Source organism: Suricata suricatta, chromosome 8, assembly GCF_006229205.1.
Source record: "Suricata suricatta isolate VVHF042 chromosome 8, meerkat_22Aug2017_6uvM2_HiC, whole genome shotgun sequence".
NCBI lineage: Eukaryota > Metazoa > Chordata > Mammalia > Carnivora > Herpestidae > Suricata > Suricata suricatta.
The window spans coordinates 26,811,740-26,826,989 of NC_043707.1; positions in this window are offsets into that span (position 1 = coordinate 26,811,740).

Here is a 15,250-nt window from a genome sequence, read left to right on the forward strand (position 1 = left end):
TTTTGCAGTGGATTTATCATATAGCTTCCAACCATCTCCCTAATAATATCAAAAGCAAGAGAAATGTTGTACTTAGCCTTTCACAAAGGGACTTGTAACCATTTACAGGGATAAATGTCCTGGCTTTCTGGGTACCATTAAAGAGTGGCTCTGAGTTAGTACTAATTCTGGGAGCATAGAATGTCATCATAGTTGAGTAGAGTGGAGTTGGAACCCAAATCCACCTCACAAATGCCCAGTGGGCTCCTGAAACTTTACTGACTTTCCCCCCCAATTTTTATGTGTTGGAATAATTATCTGTACATGTTGAAATAATTATCTTTGGCCATTGGAAGAATGGGCTATACAGAGGTCCTTGAAATTTCTCATTTAACCAAATAGCATATCATTTCTGAAAAGTACAAAGAATAACATTGTTATTGATAACATGGAATGGTAGGCATTTGGTGTATGTCAGGCATGGCTGGTTTTCAAAGTTTGGGATGGATTATTATATACTGATTCAGATGGTCGTTCCAATTGTGGCTGCTGGCTCCGATATAGTTTTCTTAGTGGATTGGCTCCTGGTCTTGCAAATTCTTTGTCTCTGTCCCAGGAAGAACATCAGAAACACTTCTCTTCCTTCTGGTAGGGTCATCAGTGCATCATTGTAATCTTACCTCAGGTTTAAATCATTAATCTGAATCTATGCTCTACAATTTCTTCTAGATGCATTAAGATTGATAAAAAGCAGAAGACTACAACTTTTAACTCATAAAAAGTCATGGGTAGGGGGTTCTAATATCTTTGAGATGCTTGATTGTGAGTGCTCCCTGTAGGCCAGGGTAGATGGTAGTGAAACATGACTTCCCAGCATGAACAGGGGTGATGAGATTGTGAGAATGTGGAAATAGGTGGCATCAGAGGCGAGGTCGATGTAATTGCTGTAATGGGCAGGAAGGCTAAGGCAGAAATGAAGGTGCCTTCTTCTGCAGGTATCTATTATGATGGCTAATGGTTATGTTCCTAAAATGAAGCAGATGGGAATCTGGCTAAGGTGTTGCTTCATTTGCATAATCAGGAAAAGCTAGATTTGGTGAATAGGGGAAGATTTACAACCTTTTTACGACCCAAGTCCACTCATAGATCCAGAGCGATTGACTGAAGGGGGGCTGGGTCCCCTTAAAAGAAGGACCTACACTATCACTAACATAAAGAGAGAGAGAGAGAGAGAGAGAGAGAGAGAGAGAGAGAGAGAGAGAATGAGAGAGATTTTCTCAAATCATTCCTAAAATAAATCTTTATGTCTTCATCAGGGTAACAGAACCCTAGGAAAAGGAGGTTGCCAAGAATTTTCTACACAAAGTGAAATTGTTAGACACAAAGTGAAACTGATACCAGGGAATCTGATAAAGCCAACCTAGTTGCACAGTTAGAGTCAGAGCTTAGGTTAAAATCAACTACCCTACAATCCATCAATCGCACTTAGGTATTTACTCAAAGGATGTTCAAATGCTAATACAAAGGGATACATGCACCCTGGTGTTTATTGCAGCATTATCAACAATAACCAAATTATGGAAGCAGCCCAAGTGTGTCCACTGACTGATCAATAAGATAGTGATTTATATATTTATAAAATATAAATATAAATGTGTATATATATACATATATGCACACACAATGGAATATTATTCAGCCATAAGAAGGATGAGATCCTGCCATTTGCAATGACATGGAAGGAACAAGAGAATATTATGTTAAGTAAAATAAGTCAGTCAGAGAAAGACAAATAGCTTTTGATTTCACTCATGCATATCATTTAAGAAATAAAACAAATGAACATAGAGGGGGAAAGAGAGAAAGAGAGAGGAAAACCAAGAAACAGACTCTTAACTACAGAGAGCAAACTATTGGTTACCAGAGGGGAGATGGGTGGGGTGATGTGGCGACATAGGGGATGGGGATTAAGGAGTGCACCTGTTGTGATGAGCCCTGGGTGTTGTGTGGAATTGTTGAATCCCTCTATTATATACAGGAAACTACTATTACACTGCATGCTAAATGGAATTTAAATAAAAACTTTTAAAAAGAACTTATTGAGATAAGTGAGGTTTGGCTTAAATCAAATTGCTTACCTTAGGCCATCAGATCTACACATAGTTATTTCATCAGTTCCAAATATATAATTGTAATTGATGTCTTTATTAACCGGTAGATTTCTCAGTTTTATTTTCTCCATATCATGATTATGGCTCATATTAAGAAGAGTCAAGTGGAATCTCTAAGACATGATCAGAAACAAGACTTAATTGCTGTAGTCCCTGCCGAAATTAGTGCCGACATCAGATCCTTGAATGAAGCCTGGGTGGTCATTCTTACTCCATCTCCTTTCAATAAGCCATCCTGGTCTCTGAAAAAACCAGATGGGTCTTCACAAATGATAATGACTTCCATAAACTTAACAAGATGATAACCCAAATACAGATGTTGTGCCAGATGTGTTATATTTGCCGGACAATCAACACAGGCTCTGGACCTTGGTGTATGGCTGTCAACTTCGTGAATGCTGTCTGCTTTGCACTCATTAGGAAGAGACTCAAGAGCAGTATGTATTTGCATAGCAAGGACAGCATTACACCATCTACGTGGATCCTGGGATCACCAAAGTCTGCCCGTTTCCCGTCATAGTACGATCTAGAGATTTGGATCATCCTGAGATTCCATAAGCTATTACACTGTCCCACTATATTTTTGACGTCATACCATAGTAACCAGGTTAGTGGTTAGTGGCAAGCACTAGAATATTCTGACTGGCATATGCATGCCTCATGAGGACATAATTCCCATGAAGACAAAATGTCCATGACACTGATATGGTGGTAGATGCATAGATTTCTTCTAAGACAAAACACACACTACTATACCTTGTTCTTATCACTAAGAAAGAGACAGTGCTTGGTGGGACTCTGGGTTTTGAAGGCAGCATATGCTGTACTTGTAAATAGTGTTCTAACCCATTTATTATGCGACCTAACACATTGCCAGTTCTGAATGGGACACAGAGCAAGAGAACTTCGGGATTGGAGTTCCGGCTGACGTGCCACTGGGTGATTTTGATCCAATGGATCCAGTGGTTTTGGGGATATCTGGGATAAATAAGGATCATGCAAGGAGGTTCTGGAAAGTCCCAAAAGAGAAGTTTGGGCACAGACCCTTAGAGTTCTAGGAGAAAACCATGACTTTCAAGGCTGAGAACTGCCTTCATCTGGGTTGCCTTTAAATTATCTTGTTATCAGGACACCTGGGTGGCTCAGTCTTAAGCATCTGACTTTGGCTCCGGTCTTGATCTTGCAGTTTGTGAGTCTGAGCCCTGTGTCAGGCTCTGTGGTGACAGCTCCAAGCCTGGGGCTTGCTTCAGATTCTGTGTTTCCCCCTCTCTGCCCTTCCCATGTTCATGCTTTCTCTCTCTGACTCTCAACAAGAAATACACGTTAAAAAAGGAAAAATAGATTATCTTAATATCATATGGCTTTAACCGTTTGCTTTGCTGTAGCTGTTCCCACAGAGATGAATGACAGTGGGCTCACAGATTCCTAGGACCCAAACGAGTGCCTCAGTCTATGCATCCTACCACTTTCTGTGGAGAAAAGAAATCTCAGAGACTAGAGCATCAAGCAGTATTTTTTACTATCCAATTTGGAAAATGATTTCTCAAGGAGATTTAAGACCCAATGAGGGCAAGACTAGAATATTTATGTCTAGGAGTTTAGGGGAAGTCATGCCAATAGATTTCCTGGAATGGACCCAGAATGTAAAAAGAATATTGATATCCCATGTGAAAGCCCACAAAAGGTCTCTAGAATTAGGAATATGACAGTCATGGGGCTTGCTTAATGAGTTCAGAAACTCAATGTTTATATGGGTCAGGAACTTGGATTTAACCTCTTCCGATCTGACCTGGCTTCTGCAACTGGTGTGTCCAGTTAGCAGCGACCAACACTGAGTTGCCCTGTGGACAGCAGCCAGTAACATGCAGGTCTGGTGATCTTATTAGACTTCAATTCATTCCAGAGTGGGATACAATCTCTTTCACTGAGTAGACCCTTATTTTGGATTATTTTGCCCCCATGCCTTCTGTGCTTTTGCAAGTAGTGGCCAGTGGGGGCCCCCTAAGTGTAATCTACACTGACCTGGTGGCTCAATCCACATTTGCTACACAGTGAAAGAAGCATGATAAATAGATGATACCAGTGGTGTTCTGTTCTTTGGTCTTAGCGTGTACTCTGAAGTATGGGACAGTGGAGTAGCCTATTAAAGATTCATTTATGACACTATCTGGAAGCCAGCTGTTTGCCATAATAGGTGACTGAACTCAGTTATCCAAGAAAAATAGGGTTGTTGCTGGGGGCAGGGAGAAGTAGGGATAAAACGTTGCGTGTTCTTCATACACATATCTTCTCCGGCATCCCCACATGGGCAGGAGCGCCTAGGACTCTCCAGTGTCCGAGGCTTTCGATCCGCCCAAAGTGAAGAAAATTAGAACATTCTAGTTTCACTTGTTCTCCAAAAGTGATGAAAATTCTGAGTGTTACAGTGACTGAGTGATGGTTTTGCCTATAAAGGGCAATTTGACTTCTGATCTTTGTTAACGAAGCTGGATGACATAACTAGTCAGACTTTGGCTCCTCCCCTTTTGTGGGGGTACAGTGCAGACATGGAGGTATTTTGAATATGTGAGACGTAGTTACAGATATTAAGCAGAACAACCACTTGTGATGGATGTCACAGTAATAGGAAGCATGATAAACGCTATGTAGATGTTATAGAAACAAGACTGTAAGGCCTCTGCTATGTTTCTGGTTATTCTATTCCAAAGTTCTTCCTTTAGATTTCTCCTCACTCTGAAAATGAACGGGGAGAGATAGTCCCTCTCTCTCCTTTCCAGAAGGTAGAATATGGGCTATGCTCTAAGCTAGGACAATCAGATGATACAGCCCAATGGTTTCAATCTTGAAGGCATGGTGTGGACACACACATGGGAGAGTGACAGAATTCTCCAGGCGCTGGCCAGAGTAACGCTATAGTGACAGGCGTCCAGCAGTGGAGACCCAAATCCCTCTAATCAGACCGCTGGGTCGTGCGGTGACCATGACAATGGGTGTTCTCACCTCCTGTCTTCTGAGCTTGATGCCCCAAGTCATTCCCTTCCTTGCCAAAGTCATCCAGTGTTGGCATCTGCTGTTTATAACCAAGAACCTTGGTAAAGAGGCAGGCAATTCTAAGTCTGTGTGAGTAAGGGACAGCATGTACAAAGTCAGGAGGAGACAGAGCTGTTCTTAAAGGTACCAAGCAAGAGGCGTCTCAGAGATTATGATAAATAAGTTAGGACAATGGGAAGTTACACACGAGGTTGAATTTGAAACCTCCAGTCCTTCTGTGATATTTTATTCCTGAGCTCCTGAAACAATGGTTGGAGGAAGGGGGAAAATAGTCAGATTTGCCACATAGCTCTTGTATGTACTTGTACTGAACTCCTAAGTGGTTGTGTATCGAGTTTATTTCAATTGATTTTATGTAAAGCATACACTTTAATACATGAAGATTTATTTTTCACTTAAAGGGTTTGAAATGAATGATTGGCTCTTTTTTTATGTTTATTTATTATTGAGACGGGGAGAGAGAGAGAGAGAGAGAGAGAGAGAGAGAGAGCGTGAGCACGAGCATGAGTGGGGGAGGGGCAGAAAGAGAGGGAGACACAGAATCCGAAGCAGGCTCCAGGCTCTGAGCTGTCAGCACAGAGCCTGACGCTGTGCTCAAACCCACAAACCGTGAGATTGTGACCTGAGCTAAAGTCCGACAGTTAATAGACTGAGCCACCCAGGCTCTTTTTTAACCATGACTGAAACTTTTTTGATGCAAATGTGCGGCAGAGAATGTAGGCAAAGATGTTCGTCACAGTGCTAGCTAGCAGAGAAAAATTAGATAGAGACTCTGTTTCAAATAATACAAGAAAGATGGGGAAAATATGGCAGAATATATGAACTCACCAAACATCTTATTTGTGGAGATTTTAATGACTTCACACAATACTTGCGATCCAACATTTAGGATACAATGTTCGCTGAGAAAGATAAAGTTGTGCACCAAATAATTATAAGTCTGCACATACACTCATGCGTTCATGCCCATGGAACATTCTAAAGGGAAATACTTGATTGCAGTGGCCATTTTATGTATGTATGTGTGTATGTATGTATGTATGTATGTATGTATGTATTTATTAACTAGTCTCCACATCCAACATGGGGCTTGAACTCACACCCTGAGTTGTATGCTCTACTGACTGAGTCAGCTAGGTCCCCTGCCATTAATTTATATTTTAATAAATTTTTTGTAGGGGTACTTGGGTGTCTCAGTTGGTTAAGCATCTGACTTCAGTTCAGGTCATGATCTCACGTTTTGTGAGTTTGAGACCCACGTCAGGCTGTCTGCTCCCAGCACAGAGCCTGCTTGGGGTCCTCTGTTCCCCTCTCTCCTGGCCCCTCTTGCACTGCTCTCTTTCTCTCTCTCTCCCTCAAAAATAAATAAACTTAAAGTAAAAAACAAAATTTTCGTGATTTTCAAGATTCTACAAAGGGCAGGTATAGTTTCTACCATGAAATAAACATAATATATGACAGTTGCTATAGTAACGAATGCTAGACTCGAACCTAATGGTTGTGAACTATATGAACGGGAAACAAGCAACATTTGAGTAATATTTATCGATTATACAGTATTATTGCGTTAAGGGTAAATTTCCTGATTTTGATTACTACCCTGTGGTTATGCAAGCAAATGTCCTCGTTCTTAAAAAACATGCGCACTGTTGTATTTGGGAGTGGAGGCACATGATGTCCTGCAAGTTATTTTTAAACGAGAGGAGGTGGAGGGGAGAGAGAGGAGGAGAAGGAGGGAGAGAAGTAAAGCAAACGTGGTAAAGTGTTGATAATTGGTCAATCTATGTGAAAAGGATGCGGTATTTATTCTGATTCTTCCAACTTTTCTATAAATTTGAAATTATTTTTAAAATTCAAAACATATGTCCTATGAGGATATTATCACCTATTAGCTACCTGATTTGTTGGGGGAGGGGGGCAGAGTTCCTCTTTTGTTCTAAGACTGATCCATGTGTCACAAGATTGTAGGCTTTGGGGTTATGACACATCGGGCAGAATTCTAAGTCTGTTGTTTATTTACTGCATGATCACTGGCAGTTTATTTACTCTCTAGAGACTCAGTGTCCTCATCAGGAAAATGGAGATAATAATACATCCTTTGTGAAGATCAAAATATGTGTGAATCGCCCAACATACCATTTTACTGCTGCCATGCAAAAAAAAAAATTGCAAATTGCTTTTAGCAAATAAGTAATACATTCTCTGAAAGTGCTAATCAGCGTTGCCTTGATTATTTATTAAGCTCCGACTCTTTCATTCATCTTTGTGCTTGGAAGAGGTAGAACTCGGCGGATGCCCCTCAAGCACAAATCAGAGAGAAGGACTCTGAATCTTGAGCAATGAAAAAAAATGGTTACCACTCACTGATCATTTCTACTCTGGGCCAGGTACTATACCAAGAGTTTTTGTTTGGTTGTTTCCTTATTTTTAAATGGAACATTCATTTCATCTCTACCACAATACTCTAAGGTAGAAAATCCTGTTAGAGTGATTTCATAAATGATGGCGGTAGGAAGAGATTAAGAAACTTGCCTAAGATCACGTGGCTGACAGTGCCAGGCGTAAACTGAGATGCTTGTGCTCTTGAGTCTATGCTGGTCATTCACTATCCTGCACTTTGCTTCTCAAACTTCATATGAAGCTGAATTACCTGGAGATCTTGTTAAAATGCAGATTTTGATTTTGATGTTGGTGAAAATGTAGGTCCGGGAGTGCGCGTGAGGGTGTGCTGAGATCCCACAGTTCTAACAAGCTTCTGGATGGTCTCCATGGTGGTGGTCGGTGGGTGTGAGTCACACTTACTGGAGAGGGGAGCCAGAAGATGAAATCCAGCTATTTGTTGAGTGGGTTAAGGTGACCCAGGCTGACTTCCAGCTTCTAGGCCTGCCGTCCCTAACCTCATCCCTTGCTACCCAGCACCCCACGTGCACTGTAATTCACAGCTAGTTAAGGCTGTCACACTCACACTCTTGTGCTTTATCCCATTGCTGTTATGTGCTCTCGTGCATTTACGCCTTTATCCTGCTCCTTCTGCATGAAAGGGTCTCTTTGGGATGTCACAGCGTCAGTTGTCGCTTCCTCGTAGAGTGCCATGAAAACACTGTCGTTTTTAGCGCTGATGTTGAAGGCTATCCTTGGAACTTCTGGCTCTCGCACCAGATTGGTGAGCTAGTCCAGGGCTATGTGGTGCTCTGTTTGTTTATCTGCATTTCCTTAGCCCCCAGCAAGCGCTCCTTCCATACAAGGTACTCAATATATATCTGTAGAGTGATGGATAAATGAAAACTGACTGGCTAGGGGCACCTGGGAGACTCAGTCGGGTAAGCATCTGACTCTTGGTTTTGGCTCAAGTTATGGTCTCAGAGTTAGTGGGTTCGAGTCCCACCTCAGGGCTCTGTGCTGACTGGGAGGAACCATGTTAGGATTCTCTCTCTCCCTCTCTCTCTCTCTGCCCCTTCCCCATTCACACTCTAGCGCTCTCTCTCTCTCTCTCTCTCTCTCTCTCTCTCTGTCAAAATAAAGAAATAAACCTTAAAAAAATGACTGGTTAGGGGCACCTGGGTGGCTCAGTCAGTTAGGTGTCTGACTTTGGCTCAGGTGATGATCTCACTGTTTGTGAGTTCAAGGCTCACCTTGGGCTCTGTGCCAACAGCTCAGAGCATGGAACCTGCTTTGGATTCTCTGTTTTCCCCTCTCTCTGCCTCTCCCTTGCTCACACTCTATCTCTCTCTCTCCAAAATAAATAAACATAATTTTCTTTTAAATGATTGGCTACGTGAGTGAATAGAGAAAGAAAATCTGTGAGGCCACAATTTTTAGGCTTGAACAGTAATCTGCAAACTCTTAGGATTTTTAGAAGGGTAGCTCCCTTCTAAACAATTGGGCATGAATCACATACATTATGTATACACACATCTTATTGTATTTATATCTTACCTACATTTTATTTTATATTATTTTGTTTTATTTTAAAGCTGTTCATTTTGAAAGAGAGCTAGAGAGCATGATCAGGGGAGAGGCAAAGAGAGGGAGAGAGAATCCCAAGCAGGCTTCTCTTGGTCAGCAAAGAGCCGACACGAGGCTCAAATTCACAAATCATGAGATTGTGACCTGAGCCAAAATCGAGAATCAGACCCTCAACCAACAGAGCGACCCAGGTGTCCCTTATGTAAATTTTGAAACAAACATAGAAATATATTAAGCAAGAATGATCTAAAAATAAAAGAAGTAAAGTGTTTAATATTTTATTAGCACCCAACAGTGGAAGGTCTTATAGGCTCTAGGGCAAGGAGTGTGCACCCACCTCAGAGACCCCTGGGCCAGAATGACAAGTGAAATTGCTACATTTACTAAGGGGTAGAATGCACCAATGAATATAATAGGTCAGGTGAAATAGAGAGAGAAGAAATAGGTCCAGGTAAGTATAGGATTTCCAGCGCCTGGGCCTTTCCATTCCTCTGGAAACAGCCAAAATTTATACAGAATGACCTAAAATCCAACCCAAGAAATCTCTGAGGCTTGATAACTGAGGGCCGGTGACTAGATCATGACACTAAAACTGGAGAAACGCAAGATCCCAGAGGCCCAAGAGGATAATTCAAGACTCAACCCCCAATACACTCTGGCTGAAAATTAAAACACCTTATTTAGCATCAGATAATTTGAAGCTAGAGTGTAATGGTCTTTCATAGGTAGAAAGAGGTCCCTTGTTCATTTTACTTTGTTACTAAATTAAACATTTAAGCCTTTAAGGCACTCATGTCCTTGTTGGATGAATAGGAAAGCCTATCCAGGGCAAGGTGCCACCCAAGAGGAGAAGCAGGAACATTTAATTCGGCTGCTAAGGATGTGAGGCCAAGGTGCGTGGACCCACTCCCTTCCTGGCCCCCAGGCAGGGGGTTCACATGAAAGATGCTCCCCAAAGTGACCTCATCACTCATGCATATTCCAAACCACAGAGCTAGGCCTGCATTAGGTGCACTAGGCCTGCGCTCGGTAACCCACAGCTCTGCCTTAGCCTTTTCCTCCTTCCTCCTCCCCATCTGGAACTCCCTGGGGCATCCTGCCCTGGAAAGCACAAGTTCCCACTGGAATTTTGAATACTTAACTCCTGGCAAGCCACAGTTCAGTCTAGCAAGGCGACAATTCTCTGTGGACAATCTGTGGGTGTAAGTGCCCTTGGAGGCTAACTATGGCCTATGGTGTAGACACCATATGTGGGAATCCACCCTCAACATTTACACCTTGATTTGAGTCTGAGTCACTGAAAGAGGATTCCCAGAGGTGCCCAGGGATTAGTCGCCACTCACTCCCCCTCTTGTACTGTGGTGTTATGGACTCTCAGCTCTCTCCTGATGAGATCCTTCTGAAACAGGTCAGAAGATGCTAGAACTCTGGTGGTTCAGCCATAAGACTGCCTCTTGAACCCACTCCACACCCTCCCCCCACTCACCGGGAAAAGCGATGCCAGTTGGGTCTAATGCGCAGGTATCATTGCTCTCTCTTCTCTCTCACCAGCTATATCACAGACATTGTACATTGTCCTTCATGTCACCTCCTTTCTCTTCCCAACTCTTTGTAGACAATTAGAAAAAATATATATGGGGCGCCTGGGTGGCTCAGTTGGTTGAGTGTCTGGCTTCAGCTCAGGTCAAGATCTCACGGTTCGTGGGTTCAAGCCCCGCATTGGACTCTGTGCTGACAGCTAGCTCAGAGCCTGGAGCCTGTTTTTGGATTCTGTGTCTCCCTCTCTCTCTGATCCTCCTCTGCTCATGCTGTCTCTCTCTCTCTCAAAAATAAATAAAACATTAAAAAAATTAAAAAAATATATATCATATATATTGAAATATATCATTGAGAAATATATATGAGCTATGCTCGTATTTTATATATATATATATATATACACATATATATATTATATGTGTGTGTATTTCTCAATGAGAATGTCTTCTGAACTCTACAAAGGAGATATTGAGTTGTAATTAGATATAGTTAATTGTGCCAGTTAACTCTTGCTGGTTTTTCCTTTCTCACTTATTTTGACATCTTCTCTCTAACTTAGATGCCCCACTTCTGGGCTCCTACAGCCCCTGAACAGACCATGTTGATAATAGCTGAGGGAATGTGTGATTAAGAGAAAGAAGTCTCAGGCCTGATGGCTTGGGTCCAAATTCTGCCCAAGCTGTGCAACTTTGGGCAAACTACTTTAGTGCCTCTTCTACTTTTGGCCTCAGTGTTTTTCATCTGTAAAATGGGGGTAATAAAAATGTTTCCATTCCAAAACTATTGCAAAGATTGAATGTGGTACATGTTTAAGGTGCTCAGAACAGTACCCGATAGAGTGTAAGCACTATAGGAAATGTTGACTAATACTAAAATGCTTAATAAAAAGTCCAGTAGGCCCTGATTGACTCTGCTGCCTCTCTGATCAGATCTGCCTGTCATTTCTTTAAGGAAGGGTCTATATCTTATATATCTTTGTATTTCCAGTTTGTGCACAGCAAAACTGGCATAGGATTTATGAGATTTATGAGAGATGATTGCGGAATGAATCAGTGAAACCACAAATTGTTCAGGAAAGGGGTCTAAAACAAAATTTTATTCCTTTCTTATACAGTGAAAGATATGCTATAAGAAAATTTTACATACTTATCTGCCACCCCTAATCATTATATACTTCTGATTGGTAATCAATATTGCTCCTTCCTGCATTTCTAACATCTATCCCATTATAGATTGTATAACCTTACTTTGCTGATTAGGTGTCAATAAATCACTTCCAAGGTGTGGAACAGTTTTTTTAAAAGAGGGCAGGGCGAGGAGCGGAGGGAGAGGGAAACAGAGAATCTTAAGCAGACTCCATGTCCAGTGCAGAGCTCAACGTGGGGCTCAAGCCCACAAACCAAGATAATGAAGGCCAAAATCAAGAGTCAGATGCTTAACCAACTGAGCCACTCAGGCGCCCCTGTACAACATTTTCAATGGACCCCCCAATGTGTGATTCTGAAAGTGAAACCAAAATTACTGTGTCTGCATATTCTGACCCTTTTCTGGTAGCTGGGTTCAATTCTTCAGATTCCTGCAGGCTCTCATCCTGCTGAGGGGTTGGGAGTCCATGGCGGTGTCACGGACCTGGTCATCTATGTGTCCTGTCCTGCTTACTTGTTTCAGCTTCCTCTTTCCATGTCTCTCTGTTATCCATGTCTGGTAATGTTTCCTCTAATGTCTCCACACACCCCAACTGCTTACTTAGAACATGAGTGCGTTACTCGTATAGTGAAGTAGGGGCAGGTGGACTTTCCCATGAGAACCAGGATAGACTGGAAGGAGGAACAAGAGTCCAAACAACCTGGCCAACTCTGTAAGGCAGAGAGCTGCCTGGGCCTCAGTTCCCTGGAAGATTACACATTTGGTGCTGCAGAGGCCACCAAAGTCTACTACAGTGTAGGAAACTCTTTGGCTTGTGAAGAGTCAATCCCAGAGAAAAAAAAAATTTAATGCTTAGAGTTTATTTTTTTATTGTAAAGTTTGGTGACAGTGATATTTTGTATCAATTAACTCCAAGTTAAATTACTCATGCATAATCTATCAAATGAAAAGGTTCATCATCTGAGTGAAAAAGTCAGTTCATTGTGATTATCTAATTCTGCTTAAAGAACATGATTAGGTACATTTTAATAGCAGTATCCAGAGGCCTGACTATAAGCTTATATTTCTCATTAACAAAACTTCATGCTTGGCTAACAGGCCTTGAACTGTGATCAGCTGCAGTAAGAAAACATTGCTTTTGGATCTGTTAAATCATCAAGACAGCACACTCTTAATTAGACATTTAAGCTAAAATGAGTGTTTAAACATTGAGGCTTCCTTTAACTCTTTCTTAATTTTTTCCCCCATAAAACACAGACGTGCCACTTCCTGCCTGAGTCAATACACAAAAAAGGTTTTGAGACAGGAGCTGGGGGTGGGGTAATTTCACTCCTTCAACCTGCCTGCTCTCTACAAAACCACTGATCAAAAGCAGACAGATTGAATTGATTATTAGCGCCTGATTGCTCATTGAGTAGGCTTCCATTTTGTCAGTTCATCAACTGACCATCTCTCTTTTCTGTCTTGTTCTTCAGATGTAGCCCATTGCTTCAGGTACCCTTGAAGATGGTCCAAGCACCATTTTAAAGACTGAACAGACCCCTTGGACTGCATAAAAGCATCTGTCCTTTCCATCTACTACTCAGTGAATGTCAAGTCATCACAGAACTCATTGATTTGGTAGCAAGTCATCCTCCTTTTAAGTTAGTTCTGATAGAGAAAAGTGACATAAACACGGGGACACACTCTAAACTATATTTCTCTTCTCACTATTTCAGATGGGGTTTAATAGCTACACTGCATTCCCAAATCTATTAACCTTTGTGGACACACAGCTCTGCAAAATGTCTCCACACTTAAATTTCTTTTCTGATCTCAAATCTTGTCTCGCTTATTAACTAATTTAACTTTATCCGTTAACAGTATTTATTAACAAGTTAATTAATACCTCATAGCGTTCCTGGGTGGCTCAGTCAGTTGAGTATCCAACATAGGCTCAGGTCATGATCTCATGGTTTGTGGGTTTGAGCCCCACTTCGGGCTCTGTGCTGACAGCTCCGAGCTTGAAGCCAGCTTCAGATTGTGTCTACCTCTCTCTGCTCATGCTCTGTCTGTCCCTCTCTCTTTCAAAAATAAATAAACATTAAAATAATTAATATCTGTACCAAATACTTAAATAACTTGTCTCTACAAAACTGTATGTATGTTTGGGAGATGGATAAAAATACACGGTTCTATGATCACAATATACAAAAATGTGAAAGCAGCGAATGTGGAGCTTACATTCTTTTTTAAAATGTTTGTTTGTTTGTTTGTTTATTACTTAAAGAGTGCAAGCAGAGGCGGGGCAGAGAGGGAAGGAGGGAGAGAGAGAGAGAATCCCAAGCAGGCTTTCCAGGGTCAGCGCAAAGTCTGATGCAGGGCTCGAACTCACGACCTGTGAGATCAGGACCTGAGACAAGATCAAGAGTCAGATGCTTAACCCACGGGACCACCAAGGTGCCCCAGAGCCCATATTCTTGCCGAAGGGGGACACTCGTGAGGATCAAGAGAGAGACCTATAAAAGCAAGCCAATTCTTTCTAATGAACCCCATGAAGACTTGTAATTTGAAGTCACCAGGTGCCTTAAGTCCCCTCCCTCTCCCTCTTCCTGTGTGCTGGGAGAGAATCAAACTCCCCACACTTCAGGATGGGAGAACTACATTCTTGGGAGAAACCAAGCTGGAGATGCTCTAGGATTGGATGCATCTGTTGAGAGGAGGGCATCTGGAGAATTAAGGAAACCTCTTTCGATAAATCCCATCATTATCTTTCCACAATCTTCAGGATGCTGGCAGCCAGGCATGTAAGCTCCGCACAGCAGAATAAAAGTTCTTTCTCCAGAGAAATTGAATTTCCTCATAGAAAAGAGATACAAATACCAAGACGGTGGCGGCGGCGAGGGAGGTTTCCAACAAAAGTATCAACTGGCCACTCAATAGTAAAGTCAATCAGTTTAAAAGCCTCATCCTATGCTTGCAGAAATTCCAATTTGCTCTTCAATGTCCCCTTCTTAAATATGAACAGATGGTCAAGGATCAGTACACTTTTAGGGAAAAGTTTCTTAGATGCAAAGGAGCAAACTTGAAAAGATACAGAGCTGAGGAAAAAAACCTGCAGGAAGCAGAAGTGAACCCCAAAATGAGAATACCAGATATCATCAATGAAATGACAAATAAGGTACCCTTGAAACTATGTAATGATGATCTAAAAAGGAACCCTTAGACAATCACGAATAAGCTCTTGGAAATTAAAAATATAGATAAAGAGTTGGGTAGGAAACAAAATCCGAGAGAATGAGATAACCAAGTAGGAGATAGAACATTTGAGGAAGTCAAGGAATACAGAACAAAGGAAAACGTGCAGAGGGAATGATCAAGGAATTAATGTAGAAACATTTCCAGACTGGAAGGACAAA